Source organism: Pavona decussata, unplaced genomic scaffold, assembly GCF_977016875.1.
Source record: "Pavona decussata unplaced genomic scaffold, jaPavDecu1.1 SCAFFOLD_71, whole genome shotgun sequence".
Classification (NCBI taxonomy): domain Eukaryota; kingdom Metazoa; phylum Cnidaria; class Anthozoa; order Scleractinia; family Agariciidae; genus Pavona; species Pavona decussata.
In genome coordinates, this window is record NW_028145490.1 from 1,518,416 (window position 1) to 1,538,699 (window position 20,284).

Sequence of the window (20,284 nt, forward strand, 5' to 3'; positions counted from 1 at the left end):
AAACAAAATGTTGATTAGACTTTGTTGCGCACTTGGTGGATAAAAATAGTGGTAAGCTGTATTCTAGCATAAAAGATGAAATAAAATACCAGACTTTTCGAGGCTGCTGCCTCTTCATCAGTGGTATGTTGCAACTGAATAAAATGCATGTGTCATACAAAACAAATTTAAATTGATTCAAGTAGATACGTGATGTAACTTGCGCCGATTTGAGAGTCTTAAATGAAGTTAAAGTCAGTATTGAGGCCAAATGGATGCAATATCCGGTGTTTTAATATGAGTTTGGCCTCAAAAGGGTGCCTATTTAAGGTGCTTTGGAAGCCTAAACGGATTGCGGGAACAAGCATGTCCTTAGTGGAGTGGCCAGGTGATGTGAGATGGCATGAAACTAGGTGGTCCGTGTTAGCAATTCTAGTTGAACGTAGATGTTCAGGAAATGTCTCCCTGACGTCTACAGCTCTTGCCAATGTATAGTTTGTTGCAAGCCCGGCATTTGATAACATAGACCACGTTGTTGCTGGCACACCTGAATTTGTTTCTTAATTATGGTTATACATCCCCCAAGACTGTCTACAAATGCTGAGACGTTTGTATGAGTGTAAGTATATTACACCGGGATTTGCCACATGAAAATGTTCCACGGTCATCATCGACAACGGTCGTGTCATGAAGAGTACTCCCAACCAGGGAGTCACGCCGATTGCTATTGCGACGATAGGCAGATAAAATGCACAAAGGTTGGAAAATCCCTGTGGTGTCTGTGTCATTTCATAATAAATGGAGGTTGCGTGTAAGGATGCTTTTGACCAGTGTGTTGGTAGGATGGTATGTCAACACCAGAGGGATGGTAGGTTGGTCAACGACTGCATCCACAGGCTCAGAAATGATTGCTTCATGGGGTGTGACTGCCACGCGATTTTGAGCTTGTTGAATAAACTGGCTGTTAATGCCCCATTAGCACTTAGTGGCAAACTGCATTCTTCTAAAGAAGCCATCATACTGCATAACCCTTGGCAAAGGGTAGCATTTTGCCAATTCGGAGATCTTGGCACTGTACATAATGTAGTCGAGCACCTCTTCAGTAGTTGAAAGGGCTCCCTCTTTCATCAAGGTATGCATAATTTGAAATTGGCAGCTGACCACTGAGGAAAGGTTATTTTGCCGAGGGACAGCTTCTTTTTGTTTGAGGATTTTAAGACAATTTTTGCATCACCAGACGTTCCCAGTTTGGTTTACCGGTCCTCATGAAGCACAAGGGGAAGGGTGCTAATAAAATCAGGGATGAGCAACGGATGTTTACCTCAAACTGCAGCTGCCTCAGTTTCCAGCAATTGCTGTGCTGGGTGTTGCTCTGCATCTGTCAAACCAAGTAATACTGGCTCTCCCAAAGACTTCAATAAGTCTGACATCTCTGTTTGCACGGCAGGATCCTGTTGGAGAGTTTTCAGAGTTGGCTTTACAGGAGGATTACCGGAAGCTGCTGCTGTAGGTGGCTGCACGGCCATCTTGGATTCTGAACTTGTGTTATTAACAGTTAATGTCTCACGTTGTAGCTTTGCGAGCTCAAGTTTTGCTCTTGTCGGCTCTAGCTCCAGTTGTAAGTTGTTACATCTAATGTCTTCCGTAGCTCTGAACTGCTCCGCATTGTGTTTTTCTGTACCATCATGTTTCACAGGTTTAAGATGTTTGATCAAAGATTCAACTTGGGTGAGCTCATGTTTCACCGTGTCGCTAAGCTGCTGCGGAGTGGTCGCCTTCGCCACCAAACTAGCAACCACAAAATCTGCAAGATCGGATGGAGGATTTGCTCTCCTGCTGCTTTTTCTCGTCTTATTTGCGGTCATATTAATACTAGAGGGCAGCGAAGATCGAAAAACTGCCGAACAAGCACATGGCATGGAAGAAATAGCGAAGTGTGCAGGTGCGAAAACTAGTGCCAGCCCTCTCTCTCTTCCCTTGGGCGAGTTAAAAAAAAATAAACAGGTATTATTTTAGACGATAGCCACAATTAATGAAAAAAAACCCAGTCATTTCCTTACTCTTATTATCAAAATCCCTCTCGTCACTGCAGATGCGTCTAAGGAGAGAAATTGACTGTATAAGATGGAATTTTTACAACAGATGGGATGAGATGTATAGTTCAGGTAAGAATTGGTGTCAGTTTCTTTGACGCAAATGATGGTTATCAGCCAGTCAGAGGTTGGTTTTAAATAAGGGTCAAGGAAAGGAAGCTGCTCATAAGAGATGGACCAGGTGAATGTCAGGCTTAGATGAAAGCCGTTCACAAAGGTAACAAAATCTTCGATTTCAACTTTACTACTGGAGGTAGCTCTGACAATGTCGTCAATGTATCGTTTATACAGAGCTGGTACAGTTCCAGTGTATTGTTCGAAGATTTGTTCCTCGATGTGTTCCATAAACAAACATGCATGCTTTGGCCCAAGTTGGCTACCCACTGCAACTGAAATGATTCTGTGAGTTGAAGCATGTGTTTTGTGTCCTTCACGTAACTAGGTAGGCTCTGGCCTAGGGGAGTAGTTATCTTGTCGAAATTGGTAGCTGTTAGTTCAGTGGATTTATTCCCCCTGAACTTCGCCTGAGACAGGAGCTGGCTGTTGTTAGTTATGGCCACCTTTTGGGGGCAACGCCCTGTTAGATTACTTTGAACTCCTCTTCATTCTTCTTTTAACAACCTTCTTCTTGCAACGTGTACTATCGCGTTCTTGGTGTACATCTCCAGCAAATTTGTCGCTAGAATCACCAACATCATCACATTCATCAAAATCATAGTCGTCATAAGCAATGTCTTCATGTTCTTAACAAATTTAAATAATCAGTGTAAAGGTCAGGATTGTGTTGTTCTTTGCTTAGGGACAGATTATTAAAGACGATGAAGAAACAATAAGTGTGTAAGGTTGGTCTTCCTTTCGGCACTGATATCTGGTTATGAGATTCGGACATTTCAAAACCTAACCTTTTGTAACCTTGAAAGGAAAATTATAGAAGATAGTTCTTCTTTCAGGCTTTATATAGAATAGAGATAACTTTTGCGAGATTACAGGTGAGTTGACCACGTACAAATTTTAAACCCACAATTCGCTGATTTGCTGCGATTTAACCTCGTTAATTTGCATTTTTGTTGTTTAAATACCTCAAAATACACCAAGACTCAAAATACCGAATTAATATTCCACACTTTTAACTAAACAGCAACTTGTAAACTCACTCTGATCTGTAAAGACGGCAGCCATACTTTGGTTACCAGAAGATTCGCTCACACGTAGAGCTGTTTTGACGGCAACCTCACGTATTTTAGAAGTACATTGCTCGACAATCCAGCAAACATTATGTGGAAAAGTTCAAGAATTAGTTGTTTTGGAATCTGAGCAATTTCATCCATTTTCCCAACGAATTTGCACACTTTAAACATTCTCGTCCCCAGTTCTTTTTAATCGTTGAACGATTGGCTCTGGGACCAATAGTCATTCACTGAATGGTAATGGTTGGTCTTGAGTAGCATTGTGGGTTCAATTTTCTCCCCCTTTTATATAAACAACACACATTTTTCGACATAACTATTTTTCACCAATCTGTTTAATGCACGCTAGCCTTTAAAAAGAGACTAAAGGCTTACTTAGCCCACCCCCTCTGGCAGTGTGTGTCGACAGGCATAGAGGCGCGCTTTCCTGCGAACACCATTTTTTGATCATCTTGTTTGAGCTGAGCCCAAAAAACAGCCAGAAAGGTATGATTATAAAATATTAGTTAGGCCTGATTGCAAGAATCTCAAGTTGTCTTCTCAACTCCCAAAGTCTATCTGAGATCTTGCCATGTTAAACGGTTATTTAAATGTCAAGTCACTTACTGTAGTGTTGACTTATATTGTTTTCCTTTTTTTGTAATTCAGAAATAAAATACAGAGTTGTTAACTGTTGTGAAATTGTGTGTTGTAACCGCTTACAGATTTATGGGAGGTTCAATTGTACATGAGGAACTCATGAGATTAAGAGATTAATGTCAAAGATCAATGTGTAGTGGGTTTTCTGTGTTACTTTAAGTTCTGCGTTACAGTTGGAGGAAAAATAGAGCAAACCAAAATTAGTACTCTTATGCAATGGACAATGTAAAACTCGAGTTTGAATTAGTCTCGTGGAGTTCGACTTTTTTAACAATTATTCCACAACCATTTGTTGGATATTGTTCACTTAATGTATGGTCCCAAGGGAAACAGTTTTGTTTTCCGCAAGTCCTGATGTCCCGCTTGACATCGTCTCAGGAAACATCAGGACTCTTGGGAAAACAAAATTAATTAGTTTCCCGAGGGACCATACATATTAAGTGCTTTGTTATATATTTAGACTTTCCTTCAACAAACACAGCAAACAAACAACTGAGAGGGCAACAATTGCAGAATTGTATCCCGGGATACATTGGTATTTGATCAGGGGCATGTCGCCAAGAATCAACCAATGCTTGTTTTGTAGAGTGATTATAAGACATACTAATTCTGACTTGATTCTTTTCGGAAAGCGCTTGTTGTCACATATCAGAGGGCCCTTTCTCTCTTCAAATCTTCGTACACAAAGTATAAATCACACTTCTATTTTTTTTAGATAAAAAGAATGTGTATAAAAATAGCAGGATTCGAACCCGTGCCATGGGATCACCAGGTAGTGATCTTTTATGCACTAGACTCCCTGCCAAAACCCTCAATTTTTTGGCTACGTATCCTAACCCCCAACTTTAACAGTAAACAGGGAGCTTCTGCTTGACGCTTGGAGAAGTGTCGTCCAACCTCTTCATGTTGTGTAGGTGCACTGTCAGCCATTTTGCATAACTAACTTTGTCCATTACAAAAAACCAAGGAACCAATTGTCTGATTGATTCTTTGTACAGGCTAAATTGGCCTTCACAAAGAGATCGGACAAACAGAAGAATCGTCAGTTGAATCTTCAAGACTTATAACCAGTATCTGAAATGCAGACATGAGGGAGATTTATACTCTTGCCATTGGTGAATCTCTGGTTTGTTATCATTCTCTGATAGTCCCTCGGCATACTCTTTGTAAGCTCTACACATCAGGATACGAAAGCTGCAAGCAGTAACTTGATAGGCATGTCGAGTTCTTGAGACATGCATTGGAAGGTTTTCAAGAATGAGTCGGCCGTGCCAGATGATGCAACGCTGGTTTGCGTTATTAGAGACGTTTAGCACCAGGTTTTTTCTGAGAACTGTAAAATGCGGTTTGCAGTCAGGCATTTGCCGTCACAGGTGCAGTTCATTTTGGACATTTAGCGAGACGTTTTGCATCAGGACCCTCGTTGATATGCCTTCACACATGAGCCTCGATTGATGCTTCCTTTCGATCACTGAAGTCCACCAGTCCAATTCTGATCCTGGTAATGTTGGCCATAAGACTACAGACTGCTAATGTTATGTTATGTAATCTTGGTGGAGACATGCTGTTAACAGTTCCTGATGCTCCTTGTTGAGGGTCCGAAGAACGTGCTCCATAATCCGTACTACCAAAAGGCTGTCTTGATTCGAAATTTCTGCAATGTGCACAAAGGTCTGGCTCTCGAGCACACCATGTTTTGTTTGTACCACACTAATGTGCCATGAAATTCCTCCTTTTCCAAACCAGTCGGACTGAGATTCCCTGTATTTCTGAGGAAGGAATTTCATGTCTCAGTCTTGAGTGACGAGCACAGAAGACTCATTCAGGGTATCCAAAATGTCTGTTCTCGCCATGTTTTTGTCTTACACTTCTCAACTGGTGAGCCTTTCAAGCATAGATATTTTGGACTGCCTGATGATTATCGTACCGTAAATCATCCAGCTCTTCTTCACTCAACTTCACGTCATTCAGAAAGGTCTCAATATTCAGCAACACGTCCTTTAGGTCTTCGCAGTGTGAACACGCTTTGTCATGGGTGTGATCACAAGGAGTGCTGTGGGCAGCATCTTAACTGTCGTTAAGGGAATACGTGCTGCAGTGATCGGCAAGAGGGGCAGATTCTGACACATGCACCTAAAAAATTTCATTACATCTTATAACATTGCATATGTTGCAAACGGATAGCTAAACTCATGCCTTCCAAGTCCTATGAAGGCATGCGACTTGCACTTCTTGTGCTTGAATGTCGTGTTTTTTTAGGTGAGCAGAGGTAAGCACAAGGCTTTTGCGGAACTCAAGTAAGGCGCCGAAGGGAGGGTGACAAAAAATTTTTTGCACCTTGCACGTCACTCTTCCTCTGCGTTTGCTTTGCGCTTACCTCCGCACACACACACTCAAAATAATGCTTGTTCTGCAGGCTATAGTCAAGGTCAGGTTAAAATGTTAAATTAATTTCTGCGTGGTAGGGTGTCTGGGGTTAAGCAGTTTTAGAGGTTCTCTGCAATGTAATTTATAAACTGTATCAGTTACCTGCACATGCCAGCAAAGAATCCCACACTTTATAACTTTTAAGGAATGCCTTGATTATCTTATTGCACTTTTCTATTGTGACACACTGAACATTTGCCGGATTGTCTGAGCTTGGACCACAAATTCTGCCAACAAACTCAGAGTAACCACAAGAAGCCATAATGGTCCATGTGGTTTGTGAATCTAAGGTCCGCGTATATGGCGTGACAGTTATGACATTTGAGGTATTTCGGCAACGTCAAAAGGTTCAATTGTCCCCTGGCAGCTAGAAGCAAACTCGCCTTTTCTTGTTAAATGGGTTTTTAAGGTACGATAAGCCATATAATCAGTTAAAGTAACGTTTAGTAAAGTGAACGTAAATAAAATATTCTAAGTGGAAATCAAAACGAATTGATATGCAAATTTGTCTATGTTGTAAGCCATGAACCAAATTATGTGTTTGTAACAAAAATCATATTTACTAACGTTAAACCTATCACAATTCTAGCGATTGCCTATTTAAAATTGTGCTTTGAAAGAATATCCAGAGTTTTGAATTGTTTGTTGGAAAAATCTAAATTAACGAGTTTGATGTGAAAATGGCTTGCCCTCCTCTGAAGGTCAACTTTTGATGATAAATAGTATGTTCAAATAGCGCTGTTAATTCATCAAATCATACACGAAACATTGCTTATTCTGCTGAATATAGTCTCGGTTGACAAAGCCACGTACCAGGATGCTTTTTTTGCGGTTGAATTTTGCATTATTTTGGCTTCCTGTAATTCCGCTAGAAACAGTTAATTTTAAAAATTTGGCAAAAAATTCTGGATCCCATTGAATGTACATTTGACAGGGTGAAAGTGTGAGGAAATTAGTTTACTTATGTTCAATTGCTTCGATTTTTATGTTACTCCTTTGTTATTTCAAGACGAGCAGCCAATACAGGTGACACTTTTAAGTCGGTTTTACCCGCTCACAGGTCATCAGAATGAATAAGTCACTTTAAAGGTAAAGCAATTATCTAAACAAACTGAAACATGTCTTTCTACAAATGGTTGTAGAAAGTTCCTGGGAAGCGCCCTTAAACAAGCAGTAGTTATTACTTACTTTATTTATAGCAGAGGGCAAAATTACTGAATGCTGATTGATCGAAACAGAGGGCATTTTTAGTTAATTTTGCTTTCAACAAGGGCAAAATTACTCACTCCTGATGGGTCGAGCACCGAAAATACTTACTCCTGATTGGCTGAGCACGCCATTTATACATTTACTTGGTTTCTTCGTTTTGTCCAGCAAGAACAAAGACATCTTTCAGGTTCTTTGGAGTTTTAAGCCGGATTGCTCATGCCAAAAGACTTGGAAATCAAGTGCTAAAGCTAAAAGGAAATTCCTGAAGACGAACTTTTATTTCTCAGAAGAAACAGCAAAAGATTGTCAAAAGTTAAAACTCTATCAGATTTGTTTGGTTGAAAACTGAAATCGTTTATGGATGAGAGGCCTGCGACCAAGTGCTTTCACCTCTCTACGGCTTCTTCCAACAAACAATAACAGTACCTAGCTCAGTTTTTATGGGAGGGAGAACAGGTCAAATTCAGTGGAACAAACTACTCTGCGAGTTCCATCTGTGGACCCACGGTTTTCTATTTTTATCGATCTGTTCATGTGATTTTCAAGTGGTAGAAAGCTTCACAGTGCAGCTGCTACAGGTTTATTTGTTTTATTGTCGTTAGTTTGCATATAAATTAAATTAGTATTTTCTCTTAATTACATGTTGTAGTAATCAACTTCACGTCCGCCACCAATGACACAATTTCATTACAAAATAATGTGATTAGTTAGAAAGAAAAAAAATTACGTCACTTCTGGAGTGATTAAGGTAAAAAAGATATCTTCTTAAACAAAACTGATTCTGCTCGTAAGTTGTTCAATATATGAAATAGTTCCAAGCTATTAATGTTCTTAAAGATTCTTCAATTAACTCAAAAAGTTTATTTCATTTTTAATGTCGTAAAGCATGGTCAAAACAGTACTTCTGAACATGAGAGCCATGGTTCTTTGAAAATAAGAGTGGGATTGTTCAATAGTATCCTTTGTGAGCCTCTCTATTGGTACCCACGGTCTTCGTTTTCTTCGCGACTTTTTCGCAAATCTTCGTTTTTTTAGGAAGATCTTCGTTTTTTCAGATTGAAATGGTTTAAACGTCAAGTGATAAATATTTCACTTCAATAGCAAATTGCATAACTTACTGTTTAAATTCACGAAAAGCAATATAAACACTTCTTGAAACAATAAAGGATTGTTGGATTCTTTGGCGACGTTTTAACCCCATTTTAACATGCTAGCTTCTGATGAGATTCCAAGAATTCGAAACTGCAGGATTGTATGAGAAACAACATTAGACACTCGCCAGAATAAATACACCAACATCCTAGAGACTCACAAGAATAATGTCTGTCTTAGCTTTAAATGTCTTCTGCGGATGCGAGCTAAGCCACAAAATAATGGAGGTGCATGTCAGCTCTAAGAACACAATAGCTGTTTTTCAGATAAAAAGCAACTCAGAAAGCTAAAAGACGGCGCTACAACGAAGCTACAGCTCTCGAAAGCGAGAGACAACAATGTCAAGCTTTGTAAAGATGACGATCTGTTCGGACAGTCATATCCGTGGAATCCTCACGCAGTGAGATACACTAGCAGAAGCATTAATTTACGAGTTACGAAATCCACGGATCCTGTATCTTTACAGACAACATTTATTTAGCGCTACCTAAAATCTTGAAGTCAATAGAAGCCGATAAGCTTAACAACTGTCACAGAGCTAGCATACACAATGGCATATCAACACCCATTCCTTACTGCTCTTATCAGTAAGAAACCCTCCATTCAGTATATTTGAGATTTCCCCACACGATCAAGACAAACACCATTAAGAGCGGTCGCATAACATTTTTATCTAAACGGAAGATTCTCCTATACAAAAGGAAAATCGCTTAAAGACATATGCATGCTTGTAAAACCAAAACTGAAAAGGCTTTTATGTCCCCACTTTTATCAACGCAACGGACACACAGTGGGAGTCGCGCAGGTCTGTCAACCCAATTTTAACACACAGAAATGTGGTTAAAAATGCCAAAATTCAGAAATAACAGATACTTTCTGTAGCGTTTACGAGTTTTGACAGCTTTTATTTATATCTGAGTGTGACCGCCGACCGGTTATCTCAGTTGGTAGAGTGCCGGACTACCGTGCGGGAGGTCGCGGGTTCAAACCCCGGCCGGACCACCACTCAGGGTCTTTAAATAACTGAGGAGAAAGTGCTGCCTTTGTTCTGACATCTGCAAATGGTTAGACTTCCTAGTCTTCTCGGATAAGGACGATAAACCGTAGGCCCCGTCTCAAAAACCTTATTTGTAAATAACTCTGGGGGACGTTAAAGAACTCACTCACTGTTCGCAAAGAGTAGGGGACGTAGTTCCCGGTGTTGTGGTCTGGTCTTTGTGCGTATATTCCGTATATCCCGGGTCTGCAGTAATTGGCCTTAGCTGTTGCCGTATCCCTGTCCATATTGGACAAAGCTAAATAAATAAGTGTTCAAATTGATAACGCAAATTTTGGTAAATTTTCAGATCTTCGCTTCAATCTTGAGATCTTCGTTTTTTCAGCGGTGATCTTCGCGTCTTCGATTTCTTCGGAAATACCCATAGAGAGGCTCCTTTGTCATCCACCCACTGAAAGAATCTGTAATCTCTAATCAACCTATCTATCAAGAAGAAGCTGTATGAAGCTAAAAAGCAATTGCTGGGGCCTTTAACTACTCTTCTTGTTAACAGGCACTGCTGGTATTAAAACACTTGAGAGAGTTTTCATCAGCGTAATTCCTGAAAACATCTATGGATTGGATTATTTACAGACAGCTTTACAAGAGGGGTGGGTCATAATTGTTTAACAAGTAGACTCCATGCGTTTGTACTCTGATAACGCACAGATGACGTCAAAACGTGGTAAGAACAAAGAAGTACGCTTCAAGCTACAGGCAAGCAGTTTAACTGATGTTCTTACCACGTTTTGACATCCTTCTGCATTATCAGAGTACACATGCACGGCTAAATGGAATCTTTTGTTTTATATGTTGTTTGGATATGGGCCTGGACAAAATATTGGAAGTGTGTTCGAAAATCTTCATGTTGATGATTTGCGTGGGGATTGAGGAGCAAAAATTGGTTTTTATTACGTCATTTATGATCTATGCAAAGAGAGTACGCCTATTGGCTAATTTACAGCTAACAAGGGTTGTGATTAGTCAAAAACCTGTCAACTTAATTTATGCAAAATCGTAGTCTCTCTGTCGAATCTAGTGTGAAGCGAAAGTTTGGCCTAAAAAGTCAATGAAAATCGTCCATTTATGAATCAGGCGGTCTTCAATCAAATTCACTTTACTTTTCCCATTGGTTGGGTTTAGATCCCATGGATTTTCCAATGTTGCAAGAGCTGAAAAATCATGAAGGAAATGCATTCATGGACAGGGAATCGTCAACGGCCATCTGGTTTGTTGTGGTACATGTAACTCTTGGAGCCATTAGAGCTTTGACACGCTTTGGCAATGAAATCAGGGCCGTGCTGCTGGTACTTTGAACCATCGAAGCACTACCACCAGCAAGTGCATCTGACATTGTGTCAGCTGTGGAGCAGACGGTATCAAACTGTAATGGGCAAGGCTTTGCTGGTTGCTGTGCCTGGAGGCGAAGGTGACATGATGGTCTGGAATATTGGTAGCTGACCACAAACTGATTGGTGTGGCTCTTACAGAGTGGTTGATGTAAATCTTTGAAAGATTACAGCATGTGGAAATTGACTTTTTGTGTACTATGTAAACTAACTGATCGACTGTTGAATCCGGAGGGTGTAAACTGCAGGTTGCGGGTTGCAGGTTGCAGGTTAAAAATTAAAACATAAAAAAAATAAAAATATATAAACATGTAAAGCTCCCATAAATACACTTGCATAATAAAATGTTTTAAACGGTTTATTTGAATGAATCTGTTAGATACTGATACGTCATTTGAAAGCTAATGGAACATGGATAAGTGAAATGAATTGGAAGACTCGATGAGATAAATGTGCAAAATATTGCCGTGTTTCATTGTTTATTTAAGCGCAGCTTCCTGGTTTTTGCTATTTTGGTGTTGAAAAAAAAAATTAGGCTAAATATCAGGTCAAATCATTTGCGGATTGGTCCTTTAAAACGCCCGACAGTTACGAAAGCCAAAGGTCGACTGACTCTCGCACTAAAATTACATTGGTTGATATTTTATTTACCTTTCCTTTCCTGATAAGGAATGCCGTCGCTTTCATATCTGTACAAACATATGACAATGTCTTGCTCAGCACTGATCGGTAAAGGCATTCATGCAAGTACACAGCACTGCTAAGCTTAAAAAACAAGCTCACTGTATATCACGTTCGGCCACACATTAGCAAGTCTATCCAAAAGGTTACTTAAAGCATTATTTGATCCATGTTAAAAAGCCCACAAAAACTGCAGGGACGACATCTTTTACATCTTTTAGCTTCTACATACCGCACACTTGCTTCCCAGATGTGCGAGACAATATGGCGCTGGCCTCAGACAATACGGCGCCACTCTATCTGTCCCGGTGATTCCTTTTTTTTTTAATTTTTTTTTGTTATTTTTTGTTTTAGTTTTTATTTATTTTTTAATTTTTCAACCTGCAACCTGCAGTTCACACCCTCCGCTGTTGAATCACCTGAACGAAAACCTGACTGCAGCAGATTAAGAAAATTGATCAGTCCAACAGGAAATTGTATACTCTAGTAAACACGACCTTAGCTTAGTTTAGCTTTAGTTTAGCTTTGACACGTCCTGTATGACACAGACGAAGGCATCCCGAATTTTCCTGTGCTGAACAGCCTGGTTTCTCACTCACTTGACAGCTTGTCAGTTTTGCCCCCAGAATGATTCTCGGTCGCTTTGTTGTGCATCATCACTACAAATTCACCTCCATCACAGTCTTTCAAAAAGTTGAAACTGGAGCGAGTCAGTTTTCTTCGACCTTCACGCCATCTTCTGCACCTGTAAAGGGAGATTCAAAAACACATCGATGAAGTTCAGCTGAACTATTCATGGAGGTGAACTCACTGTACTGAATTCGTACAAGGTCAGCTGCCTCAATTAATGGCTTGTGTTTTACGTTTTCCTTTCCTTCCCTGCGGTCAATTCGAAATTTAGTATCAAGCATCTTGTTGCTTCTTTGAAAAAAAAAAAAGGATTTTTGGGAATCGTTACAACTGTTATTATTCAAGTGTCTCTCAATTAAATTTCTGAAACCTAGAAGTGCTGAGCGACTGTACTGTTCTCCTTCACACCCTTCTCTAGACCAATCAAAACACTAGTGTTACACCGTTCATTGTATAATGTAATCTCGCGTGTATGAACAGATTTGTGCTTTGTGTTATTTAGTAACACTTCATTTTTGTGTAAGTTAAAGAAATAGCTCAGACAGAATGGGACATTACAATCTCACTAAAAAAAAACCCTGAGTTTTTAGACAGCAAAGTTAGTAATCACTTTCCTTGTTGAAAGACGTCACTATCATTGAGATAAGTCAAAGGAAGAGTAGCTGCAGCACATCATTCCTTAATTACGCTCACCTGAGCAGTTTTTTTTTAGCTCTGGAAATAATCAATTTTGGATAAAAGGGGAAAACTGCTTGGTTTATCAAGCCATTGATTACAAAACTCTGATTCCACAAAAAAACCCGGAAGTTGCCTGGAAGTGAGGCCTTATAACCCTTGCAGTAAATCTAAAACAACGCGGCGGATGAACAAGTCGATCTTACTCCAGAAGACATTCCTGGAGCCAGCGTTAACAAAGAAGAGATAAGAAAATTAATTGTTAGCTTATTTAAATTTTGGCTAAAATGATGACGAATGAATTAAAGTGGTAATAACAAGGAACCCCTTTTTTGGAAAGGTATCTTACGACATTCTTCAATCTGTTGTTAATGCCTTCCAGTAATAATGTGGAAACTACAAGTGATACAGCAAGCTACTTGAAGAACTTTCCCACCACTGACGTGGCATTAGCTGTTAATTTCTCTCTGCTTCCCACATTTGTTCCAAATGATACATTAGAACACGTAAAGAACTGTGGAAAGAACACTGATGCTGCTTTCGAGTTTCCAGGTTCTAAAGGACTCAGAATGCTCCCATTTGTTCACCACCTCCAGTCCCGCTTCCAAGAATGTTGTCTATATCAGCACTTTGCTGGGCTTCCTGTAGGAAAGCAGTGAAATACAAAGTCAAAATGGTAGTTTAGTGGAATGGCAAACCCAAACTTTTAGCGGCTGAGGGTGACAAAATATGCCCAGCTCGAAAAAGTGGCTGATTGTCAAATCCACGCTCAGCCATAATCAAATCCGTTTCATCTTACAAGTCAATAAATGAACTGCTTTTCACAATCTCCTTGTCAGATATACTTCCTCCATACAAGCTGCTAACAAATGTGATCCAAACGTTTGGGGGAATTCCCACAAGGCCCTTGAATGTGTTGTGGGGCTTGTATTCAGAATAAAGTTCACTTTGCTTCTCTAGGGCTTGAGTTGTCTGGCATTTTATTTCTTATGTTTTCAAACTCCCCCTCAAAAACTTCAGGTAGATGATGCTTAATTTGCTTTTTAGAGGAGCAAATAGGTAAGCTCTGTACATCAAATATAGATGATTAGTCCATATTATTATTATATCTCAAACCACTCGTTCCAAAATACTGAACCTAAGTGCAAGATCATGCTCGAATAATTTAACTCTTAAACGAGTTAAAAAACAGCCAGAACTCATCAATAGGTTGTAGCTTTCTTGAACAACCAACATTGCTTCCAGGAAGCCTCTTTTCTTTCCCTGCCATGTACGGAAATTGATCTGCAAACTTTTTAGAATCAGTATTATCACGTACTTAACTAGTCCAGTCATTTTGTTGCTGGACCTGCCACTAATTGCAACAGAAGCTTTCTCTTCGTCAATCATTAAGGAATGGTCCCTAGATGAACATACTAAAAGTCCCAAAGGATCCAAGCACGGGAACATGTCAAAATTCTAATGACTAATAACTCCTGCTTTGGTGCAACATAGAAACGAGGCTGAAAAGCAGAAGTTGGTGTTATTCTGCTTATTTATCGCCAGAAATGCACTCAATTCATCCAAATTGATCACTTCACTTTTACTTCAGGTACTTCTGTGAACTTTCACCTTGTAGATAACTTTAGTAAATACGTTTATAAGCTCAATTAAACTCATTAACGGTCCTTCTAGCTCAAAGACATACAGTTTTTCAAATTGTCACTCAGAATGGTCTGTACTAAAGAAACCCTATAACATTTCATTATCGTCCAACAGTACGAAGCCACTAGGTACAACTAGTTTTCAAAGATGCTGATAAACAAGATATGTTTGACAAAAATAAAATAGGCTTTCGCAATGCTATCTAAGAAAATTTCACAATTTATTTAAATTATTTTCGAGGGTGTTCCCAGCCTTCTTGCAAGGGGGAAGAGGGAGTCCAACTCGTCAGAAATCAGTTACTCAAGGTAGTTCAATTTTACAGCCGTTCAGAAGGCATACGCGTGTCACTAGAAGAAGCATTTCATGACTAGTACGTTCTGCTCTTTTATAGTTTTTTTCTTTTAGGATTGTGTAATTATTTTTCAATCAGGAGACAGAAGGTCAGCGAGAAACAGGCGTTGCAGGTGAAAAATTATCAGTTGCAACCAGGTTTATAGCTTGTTCTTCTTCTTCCTTTGTTATGGCATTGTGATATAAGCTGTCATACAAATTAACAATGCCATTACTATTGTCCACTGAATTAGTGCAAACCCAGTGGTGCCTGCCTGTATGGAGAATCTGCACAAAAGGGTTATAAACTCTTTTGAACTGAAGGACTGGGCCTAATATTGGATCCTATAAACCTTGCATAGTAGGATCAATCTTCTTGAGATTTAGGTGAACTTCAACAATAATATCGTTCAGCCATCCAGTAGGCGACAGAATCAGTTGGTAGTGAAAGTTATTTCAATTTCAATTTTTAGGTGTGTTGACAGTGCTAGATGCATGAACATTGTTAACATTTGTCACTTTGACCTTAGCCTTTGTGTCATGAAGGTTTGCTCTACCGCAATCTGGACAAATCCAAGTTGTTTTGGAACTATTGGGTTTGCACTTGTAATTCATGCATGACAAGTGGAAAAACGTTCCATTTATACAAGGATTGTTGTGACATTCTATTAGTTTATCACTTTGTGTGGCCTTCTGATTGCATATGCAGATAGCTGTGTCTATGTCGACAGCTTTCTTTGTTGTGTCATCTGACCTTGCTGGCCTTTGTGTCTTTCGTGGTGGTGAACCTTTGTGGCACAAAGGGCACAACCATTTCTTTGGCACTCCTGTGAGTTTAAGACAGGACAAGTGGAAGGATGAAAAAGGGCATGCTGTATCAGAGCAATGAACAACAGCCTCTCCTGTTTCATTCCTGCAAAAACATACTGCCCCAGCATCAAACAGCTTTAGGGCGATGTCACGTTTCTGTGTGTACCAGCGCCCCAGAATTTCAGGCAACACACAAAATCTCCGAAAATTGGTTAGTTTAGGAAGTACAGTGTCCCAGTGATCTTGGTTGGGGGTAACCCTTTGACACACAAACTCAATGTTTTCCTTTATGCTACAAACAACGAAAGTCATTGTACTTTTTCCCAGTTGTAAAGAGTTGCTGTTGAAGTTGATAATAATATTCATGGTCTTCCCTGATTGTCATGTTTGTATTCAAACAGGATCCTTGCCTAATAAAGTATTCTTGAAAATCCAAGTCCTTTAAGCAGTAAAGACACTGAATCTCGCCGCACCTCTCACCACAACAGTCGCAGTTGCAGAGTAAATCAGGCGCGGCATGCAGCCATGGATATTCCTGATTTACAAACATTCCACACTCCTTGACACTGAAGTTGACATGCCTCTCCTTCATTGCTAATTCATATGCAGCAAGGGCTTGTTTTTCATGCTTGCAGCCATGTTTTGTAGCAGCATTGCTAAATCTGAAAATGTGGGGATAGCATATTGTTTTAATAAGGGAATGGGATGGCTGAGCTGGGCTAGTCTGACATGCTTGTTTGCTCATGGAAGCCCTAATTCGCCCTGAACGATGTAGGAAAAAGGTACTGGAACTAGATTGTTTCCTAGTATCCTCTTCAATGATTTTTGCTTGTTCAGGCATTATTTCAATATTCACTTTAGCGCAGGCCTCCAGTGCTTGATTGTATTGCATGTTTAAATACTTCTCGTTATAGAGATCTGGGACAGTTTGAATGGTTGTGCTCTTTGTAACAAAGGACACAGAGTACGGATAAATTAAATTAAGCTAAGTGCAACCGGCTTACTCTTACAGGTGTTCAGCTTTTCGTAGAAGGAATTCAACTCAGCCTCAGTTGGAGCTTGAATGTCCTTTTTCCGTTTCACTGTGATTTTCGAATTTTTTAAGACTGAACCTGACGCATTATCATCGAGTTTTTCCACTGTTTTGTCAAGTTTTTGCTTCAGTTTAGTGGCAGACCTGAAGTCGATGTCTTGAACTTCAGCAAATGGTATGACTTTGTTGTAAGTTGGCAGAATCCAAGGACATTTTTGGTCGGTGCAAGCTAGCTTTCCACGTATCCTGTTAAAAGTTTCAATGTAAAATAACACACTAGCAATGTGAGAGCAACTTTCCCCTTGGCCAGCCATACATCCGCTGCAATGTGCGCATAAAATCCTTCCGTCATCTTCTGTGATGATCCACAGAGGAACAGTTGGGTCGTTCACTTTTTGAGAGTGGCGAACCTTTCCCAAAACGACATGCTTGGCAGCAATTATGAGTCCGTGAACACTCTGTACAAATCCAGACACCAACTGGTTATATGCTTGGAGACTCTTAAAGGCCTTAAATTGTTCTTTAGTGTAATAGCTGGTCTCAAGGACTAGGGATGTAACAAGGTCAATTGACTCGATGGGAGGAAGACATTCAACATCGTAATTTTTGCCGGAAATTAGAAAAGGATGGATTGCAATGCAGGCTATTTTCTGCATGTACCTTTTTCAACAAGAGGATCAAGGTTATTTGCATATTCAGACAATTGGGGAGCTTTATCGTCTTCCACAGACATGTTTTGTAATGTAAATTACAGGAGAGACAAGCCTTAAAGGGACACCAATATGGTGGCAGTAGTTTTCACGGGAAAATTTTGAAAGCTGTGACATCACGTGAAAACACTCTATAAAAATGCTTATTACGATATGTTAATCTGAATTTAAAAAAAATCATATAAAGATAGTAGTAATAGTAATAATTATAATAATGACGTACACGAACAACTAGTGCTAATAATTACATTATGTTGTCATATAGATACCAGGAGATGCAAATCGGGATTAGAGTTGAAATGCTCGGGAAAATAAGTATGTCATGAGCAATTTCTTGAAAACTGGTAGCGTGGCAGTGTTATGTATGTTAGAATGTAAACTATTCCAAAGTTTTCGCGCAGCCACAGAAAAAGAGCAGTCACCTAGTGTGGCAAGTGTTCTTACAGACGGGCTTATTAATCAGTAAATGACACAGACATACTCGGAAAGAAAATCTGAGTGCTCCTATCAGGAGTCGAACCTAAGACCTTCCAATAACTAGTTGGGATGCTCTACCCCTGAGCTACAGCAGACTCATGGGAGTTAAGGCCATTAAACTAGGTTCATGATCATGGGACAAACATTCTGCATACTGCTAGGATGTTCTAAGGTTCTCGTCCTAAGGCTGTGTGTAGATGCAGGTTTGACCTGAATAAGTTCGGTAATGTACGTAGGAGCCAGTCCATTTAAAGCTTTGTAAGTTATTAGTAGGATTTTAAAGTAAAGTCGATTCTGTACTTTACAGGTAGCCAGTGGAGTTCATATAAGGCAGGAGTAATATGATCAAAGATAAGTCTGGCTACACCATTTTGAACACATTGAAGTTTTTGCAGTTGATATGAAAGAACACCGAACAGTAAGCTATTACAATGGTGTAGCCAGCTGGTTACAAAAGTATTGATCAAAATGTTTACAGTTTCATGGCTAAGAAATTTTCTGATTCTTCTAATGCTAAAAAGATGAAAAAAGGCATCTTTACATATTTTGGTGATATGACAGTCCAACTTTAATTGCGTGTCAAACCAGCAGGCAACGTCTTTCTTAATTGTATATCTATTGGAACTCATGAAATGATAAGATCTGTGTTATCAGCCATCCTAATCCTAATTTAATCGCGCGAGACAAAAATAATCTCAGAAACTCCAGACCTCATGGCTCCTCTCATCACCTGTCAAAAACTGTGCAAACAAAACACCCCATCTGACAACAAAAAACGACAGAAAAGACCCCAGGGGGTGGGGAGGGCTCTTTTGTGTTCGTGTGTTCATGCGGCTAGTTTTGGCTAGGATGGGAGATAGAGGGAGCCTTTTTACGCGGCTGGCATGCTGATCAATTGATTAAAAAAAATAAAATAAAATGAGTGGAAATAAGCATAAAAATTGAAGGTTCTTCCAAGAAGAGCCAGGTTCCAAATGTTGTTGCAGGGATTGATGGCAGTCACATTCCAATTAATGCCCCGAAAGAGAATAACGAGCTGGGTTTATTTTAACTGGAAACATTCCAACAGTTATTTAGGCAAGGAATTCTTGACTCATTGAGGCCCTTTTTACCTGTTGCCCCTGGGTTCTGCGAGAGGTGTTCGACAGGCCATAATTGAATTTGTAGCAAATCAATAATTTGGTTTATTTTCCTGTGATATCTTCGGTTCTGTCAAACAGATATGTGCCATATTTACTCGAAGAAGACCTCCCATATTAATGTACCCACAAAAAGCCACTGAAATAAATAAATGCCCCAAGCAGAGAGGGGCCATTTGTGAAGGTGATTAAACTTACGGAGATCTGCACAATTAATAATGGTACTTTCCTTCTTCATTTTGTACACATAATTGATTTTAGGCGTGTTGTTGTTGTGTAATAAAATAGTCGCTTGTGTCAATGAACATGGTCTTTTTGAATTCCAATATTTAAAGCACTCAAAGAAGAAAGCGCTATCAAGATTGAACGCTTTCCTTGTATAGACAAATCAACCTTGTTTAACAAGGGTGACACTTGGCAGTTTTTACGACTGACAAACCTGTGGCCTTCAGATTCCAGATTGAATTGGAATTTGGAAAACCCCTCGGAGCAATAACGATAACCAACAACAAATTCAACCCACATATGATCCTGAGTCCAGGAATCAAACCTGGACCACATTGGTGGAAGGTGAGTGCTGTCACCACTGTGCCATCCCTGCTACCCTATCTAATTATGTTTGATTAAACATTTCTATTAAGTACAAATAGGATCAGTATTAAGTCATAACAAGTTTTCATTTTTTCGGGATTGTTCTGTAATGTATATTTAAAGCAAAACTGTAACATGGGTGTACAAAAGTGTGCGCGACAATGCCGGAAGGTAGTCTGGGAAATACCCAATAAATTTCAATAAAAGCACAGAATCTATATTGCATAAGACTTGAGATGGCGGGCAATATGGATTCTGAGCTTTTATTGAAATTTATTGGGTATTTCCCAGACTACCTCCCGACATTGTCGCGTACACCTTTAGGCTTTTTTGGACAACCTTTGTCGAAACAGGTGTATATTTTTAGTTCATATGCAGCAACCTGCCCATCAAAAATAACAAAAACCATGTGCACAGTGCAAAGTCATTGAATGTTGATTTGTTGTAACACAGGGCATTTTTTCTTAATTTTTTTTATCACCCAGGACAAAAT

At 39.6% G+C, this 20,284-nt stretch overlaps 1 pseudogene; it reads right to left on the reverse strand.

The window, feature by feature from the left end:
- Nucleotides 1-15,142: 15,142 nt before the first annotated feature.
- LOC146477246 (uncharacterized) lies at nt 15,143-17,621 on the reverse strand (annotated as a pseudogene).
- Nucleotides 17,622-20,284: the final 2,663 nt, after the last annotated feature.